The sequence below is a fragment of the Berghia stephanieae genome, chromosome 6 (assembly GCF_034508935.2).
Source record: "Berghia stephanieae isolate SIO BIC M18660-M18661 chromosome 6, UCSD_Bste_1.3, whole genome shotgun sequence".
In the NCBI taxonomy this organism is placed as follows: domain Eukaryota; kingdom Metazoa; phylum Mollusca; class Gastropoda; order Nudibranchia; family Aeolidiidae; genus Berghia; species Berghia stephanieae.
Genome location: NC_088365.1, coordinates 42,770,450 through 42,787,804, shown reverse-complemented (window position 1 = coordinate 42,787,804; position 17,355 = coordinate 42,770,450). Strand labels below are relative to the sequence as shown.

General features: G+C 39.9%; 1 long non-coding RNA gene across 2 annotated transcripts; it reads left to right on the top strand.

The window, feature by feature from the left end:
* Positions 1-263: 263 nt before the first annotated feature.
* Positions 264-4,210, top strand: LOC144975052 (uncharacterized). Of its 2 annotated transcripts, none has more exons than XR_013645860.1 (2): positions 264-1,871; positions 3,037-4,210. It is a non-coding gene; the product is annotated as an uncharacterized LOC144975052 (long non-coding RNA). The 2 variants fall into 2 exon arrangements; XR_013645861.1 differs by having other exon boundaries at positions 264-2,460.
* Positions 4,211-17,355: the final 13,145 nt, after the last annotated feature.

Below are 17,355 nucleotides of genomic sequence, written 5' to 3'. Positions count from 1 at the left end.
ATTTGTTTACATACGATTTATATAATCATGAAATATTCTTATAGCAAGAGTAATATTATTGCTGTTGCTACTACGACCACTACTACTACTACTACTACTACTACTACTACTACTACTACTACTACTACTACTACTACTACTACTACTACTACTACTACTACTACTACTACTACTACTACTACTATACTACTACTACTACTACTTACTACTACTACTACTACTAGTAATGGATGAAATAGAGGTTGCATATTTCTGTGCTTTTACTACGTGGGGAAAAAAAGACAAATGGAAAGAGAAAACAATATTGGGTGCATCCTTTAATGAACCAAAGATTGCTCAAGGGTCAATTCCATTGACTCTATGGTGATCTCCGATCTTATTTTAAAATAACAATCTTGGAATCACCTCACTTTACCCAGGTGCAAATTAGTACCAGTTTGCTGATGAAAGTAATCTTTGACGGACTAGCATCATTCAAGAGGATAATAGAAAGTCAGCATGCATAGCTCGGTGGTACGGTCTTTGCTTCTTACCCGAAAGGTATAGGTTCGATCACCCACTGATGCGCTGTGTGGTCTTGAGTATGTCACCTCGCCCTAGCTCAATTTGCGGCGCTGCACTGCGGCTGACGCCTGGTTTATACCTCGCCCTAGCTCAATTTGCGGCGCTGCCTTGCGGCTGACGCCTGAGTTATTCCAGTCTTCCCTTGGAATAGACCATCGAGAAAAATTTTCCCTATGGGATGGAAAAAAAAGGATATTTTATTCTTTTTAATTTTAAACTGTTATCTGTCTGCTACACGCTACAGAAACATGGATATGTTCCGGATTTATATTTTAAGCTTAGGAGGCAAGATGACCGAATGGTTTGCGCGTTGTACTCTGGACTTAGAGGTTCTGTGTTCGATTCCGACCGAAGCCAATTTGTACTTTCCTAGAGCAAGAAAATTTACTCCAATCACTCACTCCATTCAGGTGTAAAAGGGTACCTGTCAAGCTGGGATAGTAATCTGCGATAGACTAGCGTCCTGTTCAAAGGTTTTCAAACAAATACGTTAATTGTCCGCTTCACGCTATTGAAACCGGGATAACCCCTGCACCATTGGCTACAAGGCTCTAAAGGACTTAATTTGTCTTACAATGAGCCCAAGTGCCTCAGATGGACTTACTTAAAAATATTTTCGTTGAGAATTCCCGAAATAAATAACGATAAATATAATTGATCCCACAAGTTACCTGAATAGATGTTTTAGACACGTTACTGCTGTGTCACAAAGTGTATCTTGTAAAAAAAAAAAAATGCATTCGCGCAAGCGATACGCGAGGTGTGTCCTGGGACAGTCCTGTCCTAGTGCGGAACCCCTTTTGAATAGAAGTTTTCTCCAGTGGGACAGGACAAATTTGTTCTGGGACAGTTTTGTCCTAGTGCGGAAGGAGTCTTTCACTTTCACAACGGCTTGGGACACAACGGGACTGTTTTGTCCCGTCCCAATAGGCGCGGTAGGTTTCTCTAAATTATATATATGTTACAGATTTGGGACAGGACTGTCCTAGTGCGGAAGGGGTGTAACGAATGCATGAGGAGAGATTGGTAACATTATTTTGTCTTAATAGGCTTCCTAAGTCGTGACGTAATCCTGCGCAGCAACGCATGGCAACAAACCGGCTGGCTCTAAACAGTCGAGAAAAATGGCTGACACGAACCCTATTTCCATCACCGCCCTTATGAAATACTTCTCCAATGAGCATAAAAGTATCTCGCGAGGTGAAAATCATCATCAGTCAGGTCATGTTTTGACTTTCACTTACTCAGATGGCTTGATGTTCGGCAAAGTTCAAGCCAGCATGAAGAATAAAGAGTATTCTGTGAAGGTAAGTCATTTCGTCTTCTCATTCTCACTCTCAAAATCCCACATCTCCGTACAACTACTGTTGGACAATAATCAGTTTACTTTGAGTTTAGGCAGATTTAGTATATCCAATGGAAAGATTTAACTGTTTACTTTCGATTTCAGTTAGGGAGAGAGAGAGAGGGAGTCATTGAATTATTGTGTTTTTATCTTATGGACCACGGACTTTGAGTCTTTGACTTTGAGGTCTTAGTCTTGCTTCGCTAATTTTCGTTGCTATTGACTATAGTCAACTACATACTATTTAGTATCGTGTTGTAACCTTTATTATAATACTCATATGAGCATCACAATCACCAATCACGCTAGACATTTTATCATACTTCATGTGGGGCAGCGTGGATCAGCGGTACGGTTTTTGCTTCGTACCCGAAAGGTACCGAGTTCGTTCACCCGCCGCTGCGCTGTGTGGCCTTGAGCAAGTCACCTCGCCCTAGCTCAATTTGCGGCCCTGCACCGCGGTTATTCCAGTCTTCCCTGGGAATAGACCCAAGAGATAAATTTCCTCTATGGGCTGAATAAAGGATTTATTTAGACCAGTGTTAGTCTCGGTAAACTAAACTTCCTATTGGGTTAAGGTGTAATGTAAATGTTGCTGCTTGAAACTCGAAGAAATCAATAACATTGTGAAATTGAATGTGAACTTCAATTTAATATACGAAAACAGATAAAATGGACGTTTGGGGTTTCCCCCTTATCAACAAAGCAAGATGAATGAAAGAATCACTTTATTTGTTTTTTTTTTTAATTGAGTTTTTATACAGCGTAATATCCACTAAATGTGCTCAAAGTGCTTTACAAGGGGTCCCTGGCCAACAGCAACATTTAACATGTAAGACGGGACATGATGCCTGTTGGGCGATATTACAATTTTTTCGGACAGAGACAACGCTGTTAACGGCCAGGTACTCATTTGACACCTGAGTACGGTGAGAGATTGTGAGTAAAGAGCCTTCTCCAAGGACTCAACTATGCGCCGAGCGAGGCCCAAACCCAGGACCTTCTGATCTGAAAGCGAGTGTCATACCACAAGACCACAACAGACGTTTTATTAGTTTGTTTGTTTTTTGCCTATTGAGCATGGTCGCAGCTCTAAATTTGAATCTTTTATTCTTTTACTTCCACAGATCTATCTTGATGATGCCTTGGGTTGATTCAGTCCAAAACTAATTTGTGTGGTTTTATTTAACAATGTTAATGACATTGAACATACATTGATACAACAATGCCATAATTTGTCATGTTTATCATGTAAAATCATGTATGGACCTACAAAACCATTATTTTGAATGGTGATTTGATGATGATGAACAAAATATGTGTGTTGTACAATATAAATGGCAAAGCTAACAAAATGCAGTCTCCTTAATAAGAGGAGACTGGGGATTGACAAGTGCTGCAACAAATTGAAAAATAATATCAGATGTTTCTCTTAACATGGTTGGAATATATGAGAGGATGTTAACTTAACATTTTTCAGTCTTTCATTCGCCCTCTCAACATGAATTCTACATGAAGCAATTTCTTTTGTTAATAAAATCTCATTTTCAGTAAATTTATTATGTAAAAAGGGAGGGATATTTACAGTTACTCCTTGAGGTAAAATATCTTGAATCAGGATGGGGTTTTACCTTTATTACCTTTATCTGCTAAAATTAAATCTCCAGGGCTTAAAATTAAAAGTTTTAGTAATCCACAATTTTGTACAATGACCTTATCCGAGACAGACCCTGGATCATGTTTAGAAATAAAATTTATCACACCATTTGGCCTCAGACCAACAAGAGCTTTAACAGAATTCATGGACCTATAAGAAGAATAAGTTAACCGTTGTTTATCTATTTCTTTAGGAATAGCAATTTGGTCATATGTACAATCAATGATCATTCTGCAATTTGGAAATCTTAAAAATGATGATGGAGCTGATAGTTTATTTTTATGTCTAGAAGGGCATGTAACCTTCATAACATTTTCAAAGAGAAGCTTATGGCTTATGTAAAACATGAATAAAAGTTTGTATAATATTTGTTATAGTACTTTCACTAACGCTAAACAATTGTGAAATATGAAGGTTAGCGTAGTTCTGTCTAAGTTTCATAAGTGTAATAATGAAAATTTGGTCTTTTAATGCAACTGTCTCTTCCTGAACTTCCCATCCGCTATAATAAATAATGTTACCTCTAAAGCACTCAACATATTGAACAATAATATTAAATATTTTAAAACAATGTACACCTGTCTCCATTCGAAGAACTTTTTCTGTAAGGCTTGAAACAGTGTAAGTGCGTTGAATCTAACTTAGTTGGGTTTTTAAAGCTAGCTATTTCCTTATTTTTGTCTGTAATTTCTTGTTCTTGAATTAAATTTGTTGTTCTATTTAAAATATCCTCACTTGTTCTACAATCTGTTTTTTTTTTAAAAGATGGAATCCTGTGATGATGGTGACGAGAGTTGAGATGATGATGAGGGAGAAGATACTGATGATGATGATGAGGAGGAAAATAATGATGATGAGGAATCTGTTTTTTTTAAAGGTGGGACTTTGTGATGATGATGAAGAGAGTTGAGCAGATGATGATGATGATGATGATGATGATGATGATAGATGATGATGATGATGATGATGATGATGGTGGTGGTGGTGGTGGTGGTGGTGGTGGTGGTGGACTTCTTGATGTTGGTGCCAATTGAGATGGGATGGGAATTCCTTGTGTCACTTTTCTTTTCTTTCTTTCTGGCTCTGGTGGAAACAATTTATTTTTATTTCTGTCAAACCATTCAGGGAGGTTGGCTTTGTCACCATCTCTGAAGTGACAAGAACACACTCTTGATGATGATGTTGGATCTTTTGTCCTTTCTCCTGAAATGAAAAGATTTTTTAAAAAACAATAATTCTGTTGGGCATATTGGGTATATTATTTAATTTGATAAGTACTTTGTTTTAGACTATCTTGTTTGACACCAGCTCAATGCATGATAAATCAAAGGTGTGCAAGAGACTAGGTTACTGGTGGGTCTCTCGCCTGTCTTTTATGAAATCGCACATTCAGCAAAATGTCGCACTTCCTCATTACTTCTTTTGATGATTTTGACTAGGTATATATAAAAATATGAATTCTTAAATTTACACAGTTAAAGTTGATCTTGGGGTTGAGTGTGGCAAGACTGGCGTTTTCTCTTTATTTCAGTCAGTACTGTACTGGACAGTGCGGTGATGGAAACTTTGGAGTGTCAACAATCGGGCACAGGTAAAGGAGAGAGGTCCCTGCCGCCATCTTGCTTTGTTCACACAGAGTTGCCACCTCGGCTGTCGGGGAGGGGAGGCATGGCAGAGAATCAGAGAAACTTTCCAAAAAAAAGAGGAAAGTATGTGTGTTTGTGTGTGTGTGTGTGAGAGAGAGAGAGAGAGAGAGATATCTGCGTGAGGGAGGGAGGGGGGGGGGGGGGGAGGTTGCGTTATTTTATTTATTTATTTTCATTTTGCCATAAAGGTATCGAGTTTAAAGTAAGATTTTAACAAATATTTTCTTCTCTTTCTTCTTGTTCTCCTTTTAAAAAAATTATCACTTATCAGTAGAACTTAACTCTCATTCAGTTTATCAGCCTTAACATCAAAACGATTGAGATATCATTTTTGCTTCAACTTCAATAAAAACCTAGTTTGGAATGTATTTTTATTTATAATTTCGTGCAATTGTACACTTTAATCATAAAATATAGGTCTACGTAAGCTAGAACTTGACCTAGATCTGACTACGAACTCTATCAAATGTTCGACGAGGCGTGCGTGCTTACCTGACTAAAGTAATCCACTTTTCTTCAATTTTTGTCTGCCTGCCATTTGGAAATCTGTAAAACTTGCAGAGTGACTCCTGACTGGTGTAGACAATCTGGTACAAAACACTGGACCATATTTAAGATAAAAATTGTTTTTTGAGCGATTTTCCAATTATCCTTGCCCGGACCAAGCACGATTTTTTTTGTTTAGAGCCAGCCGATTCGTTGCTAGGCGGACGTGACGTCAGACTGTGGAATCCTATTGTATTGTATGAATTAGTGGCTAAAGCCTAAGATTAAATAAACTTTGTTTTTGTTTGTCTTATTTTGACTATGGAACTGATACTTGTCATAGCAGGCCTGCCTACTTGAAATGGGAAAATAACAATCGTAGTTTTCAGGGTTAATAAAATCGTAGATATTTTAACTACGCTTTAAAAAAAATAATCACCGGAATTTTCGTCTCGAATGATAGGTATCAAATTTTTAAAAACGAGAAAAACTGATTGGAAACGTAATAATGATGGTGATAGTGGTAGTAGTAATGATGGTGGTGGTAGTAATGATGATGGTAATATTGATTATTAGTATAAATTATTATTTATATATTATTAATATTATATTATTTATTATTAGATTATTTATTATTATTGATTTTGATTATGTATTATAATTATTTTATTTTTACGTATGGGTGTTAGTATGCATTCATTTATGTTTGGTTCCATTTACCATTTTTTTCCCACTTCATGTATGTTGTCATCAAATTGTATGATTTATTGTGAAAGCCTAAGATTGAATAAACTTTGTAATATCGTATGGTAATCATCATTGTCGACGACATCGTCATTGTCATCATAATCATCATCATCATTAACAACAACAACAACATTAACAACAAGTACTACAATAGCAATAAAAACAATATCAACATCATCATATCGTTTCCGTCCTCGTCTCCACAACTATCATTCTAACCAACAGCACCACCAAAACCACTACCATTATTACATAGGCCCTACTCCCTCACCACCTCCTCTTCCTCCTCCTCCACCACCACCGCTACCACTATTCCAACCACTACCACCACCGGCACAATCATTCTAACCATCAAGAGAGCAGTAAAAATGATGCAATTTGAGCTCTGAATGAAACTTGAGTCATATCGCTGTTGTTGCTTCTCGATGAAAACTTTAAAGTTACTACGTACTACTGAAAACCAGTAATGTAACGGAAATATTAATCTCGCCGTTGAGGGATTAAAGCATCTCTTTAATTTTTCGAGTGAACGAAATGGACTTCTGTTGTCAAGGTGTTGTCGCATTATGTCTCGTCGCTTTATTTTTTAGTTGTTCTCTCTTTCGTGATTCGATTTTGATTACGTTTGGAATAATTAAAATCTACTGGTATTGTCATTTCATTGTGAATGTGATTAATTGTGGTTGACACTTTCTTTTTTTTTTAAGGTGAAAAAAAATAAATAAATAAATACATTTAAAAAAATATATCTATTAATATATATATATATATATATATAATATATATATATATTATATATATATAAAATATATATATATAATATATATATATATAATATATATATATCAAGGAATTTAACCAATGGAAACCGTACGGTGCTCTTATTGGCTAACCAACCAGCGGCCTCGATGAGAAAAATATCCGCCATTTTGATGTTGGCTGGGAATCGCGTTACTATAGTAAACAAGCGCTGATCGGCCGTTCATGAAAACAAGTTGCTGCTCGCTCGTTTAACTCAAAATTATTCAAAACGATCTCTCTAAAATGATATAAATGTGACTTCTTAAGGTTTTCTTCACGGTCAAAACCACACAACATTCTATTAATGATTACGTCCGAGGCAAAAAGGAATATTGACAGGTCGACCGAGAGTTGAACTCGTGAGACGACAAACATCAATGCGAAGTGTAGCGAGAGTCAAGCTATTGTTTGTCTTGTCCTATTCTATATAGAGAAAAGGATAAATAGTATAGCCTCGTGTGTGAGTGGTTGCGTGTCATAGTCTTGTTTTTAAATTGTTTCTGTTGTTTATGTGTGTAGTGATGACTCTCTCACACTCAATTTCAATGCCGAAAGAGGAATTCCCGCACACAAGAAAGGGGAATTGGGTGGTATTTGGCATACATATTGTATAGTATCTAGTTCTAAATAGATAACTGATTAGAATTATATTATGATATATAAACACAATGCCAAATACAATTCCGAAGTTTCCTTATTTCAAATGAAGTAAAGCTCCAAAACCTAATGGTAGTGATTGTAGTACTGAGTGTTAGTGAGGTGATGTGGTGTTGGTGGTGGTTGTAGTTGTAGTAGTAATAGTGATGATGATGTGGTGGTGGTGATGATTGTAGTTGTAGTAGTAGTGGTAGTGATGATGATGTGGTGGTGGTTGTAGTAGTAGTGGTAATGGTAATGATATGGTGGTGGTGGTGGTTGTAGTAGTAGTGGTCGTGATGATGATGTGGTGGTGGTGTTTGTATTAGTAGTGGTAATGATGCGGCTATGTGGTCTAGTAGTATGACACTCGCTTCCGGATCGGAAGGTCTTGGGTTCGAGCCTCGCGCTCGGCGCATAGTTGAGTCCTTGGAAAAGGCTCTTTACTCACATTCTCTCACCGTACTCAGGTGTAAAATGAGTACCTGGCCGTTAACAGAGTTGTCTTTGTCCGAAAAATTGTAATATCGCCTAACAGGCGTCATGTCCCGTCCTACATGTTAAATGTTGACCAGGGACCCATTGTAAAGCGCTTTGAGCACATTTAGTAGATATTGCACTACATAAAGCTCAATTTAAAAAAAAAAATATTTCAATGATGATGATATGGTGGTGGTGGTTGCAGTAGTAGTAGTGGTAGTGATGATAATGTGGTGGTGGTTGTAGTTGTAGTAGTAGTGATAGTGATGATGATGTGGTGGTGGTTGTAGTAGTAGTGGTAGTGATGATGATGTGGTTGTGGTGGTTGTAGTAGTAGTTGTAATGGTGATGATATGGTGGTAGTGGTGGTTGCAGTAGTAGTGGTAATGGTAATGATATGGTGGTAGTGGTGGTTGTAGTAGTAGTGGTAATGGTAATGATATGGTGGTGGTTGTAGTAGTAGTGGTCGTGATGACGATGTGGTTGTGGTGGTTGTAGTAGTAGTGGTAGTGATGCTATTGTGGTAGTGGTTGTAGTAGTAGATGATGTGGTGGTTGGAAAACACATTACAGGTTATTATAATACATGATTACACACATTCTCTAACTTCATTTTTTGACAGCTTCGTTGTGCCATAAATATACGCAACAGTTCTGAAACATTTTATTGTGGATTTTGATATTGTTTGTTGTTTTTCTTGTGTCGTTATGTTGACATAGATACCGAATGAATGGTAATTACTACATTCTCAGCCAACAACAAAATGGCGCTGAATGCTTTCATTGGTGGACACTTTTTAGGCTTCGTACGTATTCTCATTCGTTTAATTCTATGATATAATATATATATATATATATAATTATATATAATAATATATATATATATATATATATATATAATATATATATATATATATATAACGATTCAATAGTCTGATGTCACGCCGCCTGGCAACGGCGGCCATCTTGGTTCTAAACAAAGAAAATCATTACGTTTTATTTTTCATGCTGGCTAGAACTTTTCATATGTCTTGTGATCAGAATGTGTAAAAGTCAAAACATGATCAAATGTATGTGTTTTTTTCCCTCTGGATACGCTTTATACTCGCCGGAGAAATATTTCATACGGGCGTCCGCCATTGTTCCGATAGTTTAGAGCAAGTGTTACTAAGTTACCATGCGTCATTAGGAAGGAAGTGACGTTACGACTATTGAATCCAGCCCCATAAGAAAAGAAAATTACACGTTTCAATTTAAAAGCTTTAAAAGATAAATATAAACATTTATATAACGGATGCACAATGGGCTTCAGAATGTTTTATTTATTTTCCCAGCTGTTCGCATAGAATCATATTACCATTTCACACAGTGCCAGTAAGACGTAATTTTTTGTACTTAATCTACCACAATACCCATCTACACACCCATTCACACCCGAGTCAAGTGTGGTAATATGAGCAAGTGCCTTAAACAAAGACTCAACGTCGGGACCAGAATTTTCCACCATCACAAACACTCATCGGGTCACTGAACATCGCTTGGCTTTTGTTATAAAGACGAGACACCATACCGCTTACTACTGAATACCGAAATCCACTCCAGTGGGGAGTAAACCAGAGACTATGGGAAGTGGACACAGTGGGGAGTGAACCCAGAACTGTGTGAGGTGGACACCAAGGGGGCAGGGCACCAATGGGGATTGAACTGGAGACTATAGGAGGTGCGTACCAGTTAACCCAGAATAATTTGAGTTGGGCACCAATGGGGAATGAACCAGAAATTATGGGAGGTGGTCACCAGTGGGGATGGAACCTGAGGCTATGGGAGGTGGGCACCAGTGGAGAATAAACCGGAGACCTTGGGAGTTGAGGATTGGTGTGGGCACCAGTGGGGAGTGAACAAGAGACTATGGGAGGAGGTCACCAGTGGGGTGTGAACTCAGAACTGTGTGAGGTGGACACCAAGGGGGAGTGAACCAGAGATTATAGGAGCAGGGCACCAGTGGGGATTGAACTGGAGACTATGGGAGATGGGTGCCGGTGGGAAGTGAACCCAGAACATATGAGGTGGACACCAGTGGTGAATGAACCAGATACTCTAAGAGGTGGGCACCAGTGGGGATGGAACTTGAGACTATGGGAGGTGGGTCTGTCTTTGCAATTCTTTGCATCGCTTGCGGCCGCAAAAAAATGGCAAAAAGTCGCTGATTTGTATTCCGGCCGCAAAATTTGCAATTTTTTGCAAATTTTTGCTAATTTCCGAGATTTTGAAAAAAAGTTTTAAAATGTTTTTTTTTTAAAGGCGAATAAAACAAAGGCGAATTTTTTTCTTCTTCTTGATATTGATAGCTCGTGAAAGATAATTAATCTCATTGAGACGACTTCTATTTCTATAGATAGTATGCGCTTGACTAAGAAGCTCAAACTCAAAACATTGCCATCCGGTAGTACAACGGACCATCACACAAAACTGTAACCTTGAATGTTTATAGTCTGGTTAATACAGTTAAGTAAGAATTACTCATAAACACGGATGTCAAAAAGCAATAACAAAGACATGAGTGACGTCAACTTCATACTATATTTATTATAATAGTTATGTCGAGAAATATTTCTTACAATAAAACATGTATTTTTAACATTTTATCACTTCTTGAAGAAGTTCTTCCAGTTTACCCCTTTCTACCAATTGTTCAGTTCCACTACACCTTTCTCTCTGGGTGGTGTTCCTGATCTTCCATAGTGGGCAAGGAGGCACTTCGTGGTCTTCTCTACCCCTATATCTGTTTTCCAACATGCTTTCTGTCTTTGTCTTGTAATGAGATTACTTGGTTTTGTCCTGGCTCTGGCCTGATACCTTGGCTGAGAGGGAAACAGTTAAATGGATAGTTAGAGTTTTGGGAAATGATAGTGGGCACCAGTGGGATTGAACCAGAGACTATGGGAGGTGGGCACCAGTGGGGAGTGAACCATGAACTATATTATTAGGTGGTCACCAGTGGGGATTAAACCAGAGAGTATGGGAGGCAGGCACCAGTTGAGAGTAAACCGGGGACCAGGGCAGGTAGGCACCATTGGGGATTGAACCAGATACTCTAGGAGATGGGCACCAGTGGGGAGTGAACCGAGAACGGTGTGAGATGTACACGAAGGGGAGTGAACCAGAGACTATAGGAGCAGGACACCAGTGGAGATTGAACTGGAAACTTTGGGAGGTGGGTACCAGTGGGGACTGAACCCAGAACTATGTGAGGTGGGCATCAGCGAGAAGTGAACCATAGATTTTGGAATCTAGGCACCTGTGGGGAGTGTACCAGAACTGAGAAATGTGGGCACCGATGGGGAGAACCAGAAACTATGGAAGTAGGCACCAGTGGTGAGTGAACCAGGAACACCCACCAAATTGGTGGACATTTGTGGGGAGCGAAACCGGGACTATAAAAGATAGACACTAATAGAGTATATTAATAGAGACGATAAACCCGGGACAAATACCTAAGATATGGATACCAATGAAAAGTAATCCTTAGACTACCTGAGATGGGCATCAGTGGGGAACGACCCCAAAGCTATGGAAGTTTGGATGGTCAAGATGACAGGATGTCAACATATTGTTTCAGGTTCGCTCATCACGGGTGTCCGCTCCAGATAGTCTCGGGTTCACTCTCCACTGGATGTCTTCTTCTGTATCCCTGGGTTCAATCCCCAGTAATGTCCACCTCCCACAGTCCCAGGATGGAAACTGTTTGTCTGTGGCCTATACCCTGACCCAGGGTGATGATGATGATGATAGTCCATTGATCATTACCCCATTGGTGTCCATCCCCATTGTTCCGAGTCCACTCCCCACTGGTCTCCACCTCACACAGTTCTGGGTTCACTCCCCATTGATGCCTATCTCCCATAGGCTGGGTTCACTCCTCACTGGTGTCCGTCTTCCATTTTCCGATACCGGGTTTACTCTACACATGTGTCCACCTTCCCTAGTCCCAGGATCAATCACCGCTGGTGTCAACCTTTCACAGCCCCAGGTTCAGTCCCCTTTTTATCCACCGGAGGTATTACGGGGTAACTCACCACTGGGTGTCTTGTTCTTCGGCCGTGGGTTCACTCTCCAGTATTGTCCACATCTCAATCCTTGGTTCACACGATTCTTGTATCTCTTGTGTATATTCCAGATTGGTGTCCACCTCCCATAGTCCCAGGTTCGTTACCCACTTATGGTATCTACATCTCGGTGTCCTGGGTTCGTTCCCTACCGGTGTCCACTTCCATTAGTCCCGGGTTCACTCCCACTGGTGTCAACCTCAGATTCATGTTCACTTTCCACTGGGTGTCTTCTCCCCCCCTAATTGTGTCACCCTCTCATATCCCCTGGTTCATTCCCCACTGACATCTCAAGCTCCCATTGTTCCTGGCTCACTCCCCAATTGTGTTCACCTCTCATTCTCACGGGTTCACTCCTCAATTGTGTCCACCTGTCAAAGTCCCAGGGTCATTTCACACTAATAACAAACTTCCATTGCCCCGGTTCACTCCTCAATTGGGTCCATATCCCAGTCCTCTGGTTTCTCTCCCCATTGGTATCCACCTTGTGCGGCTATGTCGTGGTCTAGTGGTATGACACTCGCTTTCGGATCGGAATGTCCTGGGTTCGAGCATCGCTCGGCACATACAGTTGAGTCCTTGGAGAAGGCTCTTTACCTGGGTGGGGATCCTGACTTCCCAGAGCGGGCAGGGAGGTACATATTGTGTCTTCTATCTCCTTATATCTGTTTTCCAACATGCTTTCTGTCTTTGTCTTGGAATGAGATTACTTGGTTTTTGTTTTTTTCCTGACCCTGGTCGGAGGGAAACAGTCAAATGCATAGTTATTGTTTTGGGAGATGATATTTTTGTCCTTGTTAATCATCTCTCTGTTATGTTTTATTATATGTTATTTTTAAATAATGTAAGCATTTGAGTGTGTTCCTCTTTGTTGGATTTTGTTCTTGTGTCCGGATGAGACTTATAGGTGATCTCAAACTAAGTACATTGGTGGTTTGCTCTTGGAATCTACATCTGATCCCCATTTGTTCCCAGTTCCCCTTTGTCTTACTTTCTCTTGGGTCCTTCGATTGTAATTCTAGAACTTTTTACTATACCATTTTATTCCTTTTTACTGGCGCTGATATAACCTAAATGTGTTGCAAGCGCCGTAAAACCCCTAAAAAACAAAAACAAAACAAGGCGCTTTACTCACTTTCTCTCACCGTACTCAGGTGTAAAATGAGTACCTGGCCGTTAACGGCGTTGTCTCTGTCCGGAAAAAAGGTAATATCGCTTAACAGGCGTCATGTACCGTCCTGCATGTTAAATGTTGCTGTTGGCCAGGTATCCCTTGTTAAGCGCTATGTGCACGTTTAGTGAATTTTGCGCTATATAAAAGCTTAATATTATTATTAATACCGTAGTCAGCTGTCAGCTGCATTATTTGCGGCCGCAAATATCAGGGCGATCCGCAGATTTTCCAAAATTGGCCAAATTTGGCAAATTTTTGTACAAAAAAAAAAAAAAGCGAAAACAAAATAACATGTCTGTTGAGGGGCAACCCGGCTTGGATTTTTCAAAAGAATATTAGGATTTTCAGTCCAAAGAACATTCCTCTTATGCCTCGCAGTGTATCTGCATACACTGCAATTCCTGATTTTTGTCATCTTCCTCAGCATTAGTTGACTAGATATAATATTGAGAAACTGAGCTGTGAGAGAGTCCTATTCTGGATCATTGATCTGACTCTTTTCTGGAAGTCTGTGGCAGATCATGTTCCAGCTCTCGCTGCCTTGGCATCCCGGTATGCCTTTTTAACATGCTCGTCAGCTGATGCTGACCGAAGTTTTTCTTTATATAATCTTGTTTTGTCTTCTAGAAGCCGTAGACTCATTGAAGACAACATCAAAGGACTAGTTTTCCTTTACTACAATACGTTCAGTGATGCCTCTTTTTTTTAGTAGTAAAGGAAAACTAGGCCTTTGATGAGTCTGAGTCTGAGAGAAAGGGTACGTTTAAGATTGTAGGTGTGAAAGTTTGATAAAACTGATACAATACTGTGAATGAGAGTGAGTAGGCCCTATGTGTGACTGAGTTGAATGCGTTCGCCAATGTAAATGTTCTATTTCACAGTATCTGTCTGTGTGAGTGTGATTGTCTGAAAGTTAGGGTGTATAAATCGCGTTACAGTGCGGAAAATAATAAATGCAGCCTCCTTTTAAGTGTAATAAAATGTCTTTTATATTTATGTTTTCATATAGCGTGTTAATTTTTACCGGGAGGCTTAGTTCTGCTCGGCAAATTTTGGTCTTTTTGGCAAATTTCGGCAATTTTTAGGCCCCAACTTGGCAAAAAAATGCAGACGACAGATCCCAGGTTCGTTCTCCACTGGTGCCCGCCTCCCATATTCAAAGCTTGATTCCTTCGTGGTGCCCGGCTCACACATTTTTGATTTCACTCCCCACCTCCCATAGTTTACTCTCCATTTCTTGCTACCTCCCATAGTCTCTCGTTCACTCCCCACTGGTGCCCACCTCACATACTTCTGGGTTGACTCCCCTTGGTACCCACCTCCAAGTCTCCAGTTCAATTTCCACTGGTGTGCCTTGCTCCCACATTATCTGGTTCACTCCCCACTGGTGCCCACCTCCCATAGTCTCTGCTTCAATTCCCACTGGTGCCCTCATCACATAGTCTCTGATTCAATCCCTACTTGTGGCCACCTCCTAGAGTCTCTGATTCACTTCCCAATGGCGCCCACTTCTCATTGTACCTGGACCAATCCCCACTGGTGCCCACCACCAATAATATCTGGTTCACTCTTTACTGGTGCCCATATCCCATAGTCTCTGGTTCAATTCTCACTGGTGCCCACCTCCCATAGTCACTGGTGTCCACCTCACATAGTTCTGGGTTCACCCTCGGCTGGTACCCACCTTCAATAGTCTCCAATTTAATCCCCTCTGGTGACCATCTTTCATAGCCCCTGGTTCAATCACCACTGGTGCCCACCTCCCAAAGTCTCTGATTCAATCTCCGCTGGTGCTCTGCTCCCAGTCTCTGGTTCTCTCCCTATTGGTCTCCATCTCACAGTTCTGGGTTCATTCCCCACGGCTGCCCTTACCCCATAGTCTCTGGTTTACTCTCCAATGGTGCCTACCTCCCATAGTCTCTGGTTCAATCCCTCTGTATTCAGCAGTACCGCCGCTGAGCCACCTTTGCATGGAAGGTGCTTGCAAGGGCAAGTGGAGCAGAGGGAGGCCAGTGAGAAGGCGGCGTCATGATAAAGAGGGAACGAAATCGACGTCATTCAGTTCTTAGTTTCAGTGGAACCTCATTATAACAGTGATGATGGGACCGACCTAAAATCCCGGTTAAAACAGTCCTGTTATAGCCGAAATTCAAGTGAAACAACCCAAATAACCTAATCATGTGTCATTTAATTTCGAGACCCGAAGAGACACAGGATGATTGGCCGTATGTGTGTGTGTACTCGTGTGCTGCCGAAAGACTCGCGTAGGTTGGTTTGCCATCTGACTAATTTACTAATTATATACGACAATATATACCGTGTGAGCTATCCACGACACCCCAAAACGTCGCTTCAAACCTTTGTCTAACTAGAGCCTTCTCTCCCCGACTTCTTGAGGTCATGGGTTCCAGAAAGCATAAAAGGAAACATAGGAGGATAGCAGACAAAGCAACAGTGACCTAACAGCTCAGGATCCCAGTGAAGGCTGGGTCAGCACAAAAGACCCCCCCCCCCCCTCCTCCCCCCCCCCCCCCCCAAAAAAAAAAAGGGAGCAACATATAGAGAAGGAACATAAGTAAAACACATCAAGAGTGAACAGAGCATAAATGTATTCCAGAGACTTCAATGTTGAACTAAGATTTAATAATGAAAAGTACATAATTTTAATGGAATGGTTGAACTTAAATCAAATTCAATCATGAAGAATCGATAAGAAATATATATGTAATTCAAGCAGCAATTGAAAAAAAAAAAACAAAAAACAATTGTCAAAATTCATGATAAAATTAAAAGAACATCACAAATCTGTTTTTAAAAAAGCAAATCCACAAAATTACATGCACATTACAGGTACTGGTATACATAGACCCATGACAGTTGTGGAAATAATAAAAATTCATTTGACAATTCGTAATAGTAATACTGATCGATAAATAGTACATTGACTATTGACAAAAAGACTAACGGTACTGATCGATAAATAGTACATTGACCATTCACAAAAAGATTATTGTTACCGATATATAAGCCTTCCGAAAGCTCCTCGTTGTCATGGTCTCAAGTGAGTAAAGAGCTACTCGACTATGCATAAAGATATATGTAGAATGAGGCCCCAGAATTTACTAGTTACTATAAATGAAAAACAATTAACGATTTGTTTACAATGAAATAAAAATAATGATGAAATTTAATTAAAAGAGATAAACAGTGATCGTGGCAGTTACAAATAGAGATGTGAATATATTACGTAACTTATGATAATATGTCAGGTTCGTAAGTTTACGTTTCCAGGCAGTTGACAGGCTTGGATGATATATTCGTCTGATAACAGACTCGGGCTCGTAAAATTCCACTTCCAGGCAATTGGTAAGGGGTTGTTGTATAAATCTTTGACAGCGGGCTCGGGTTTGATCCTTGAAGATTATACAATCAAAGTTAAAAGCTCCGGCGTCTTAATGGTGTAGATATAATATCTACAAAGTCCCAAAAGATAAAAATCTTCCAGTATATATAAGGAATAGAGCGACTGGCCGTCCGGCATAGATTATGGAGAGAAGTGAGTGTAGAATGTTAGATCTATCAGCTTTTATAATAAGTGGCTACGTGACAGAATGTAGAACGAAAAGTATTCACTAATTAGAAATTAATTCGAGGGAAGGCTATAAAAGGAAAGACGATCTAATATTAGAAGGTAAAGTTTATCTAAGACTACCG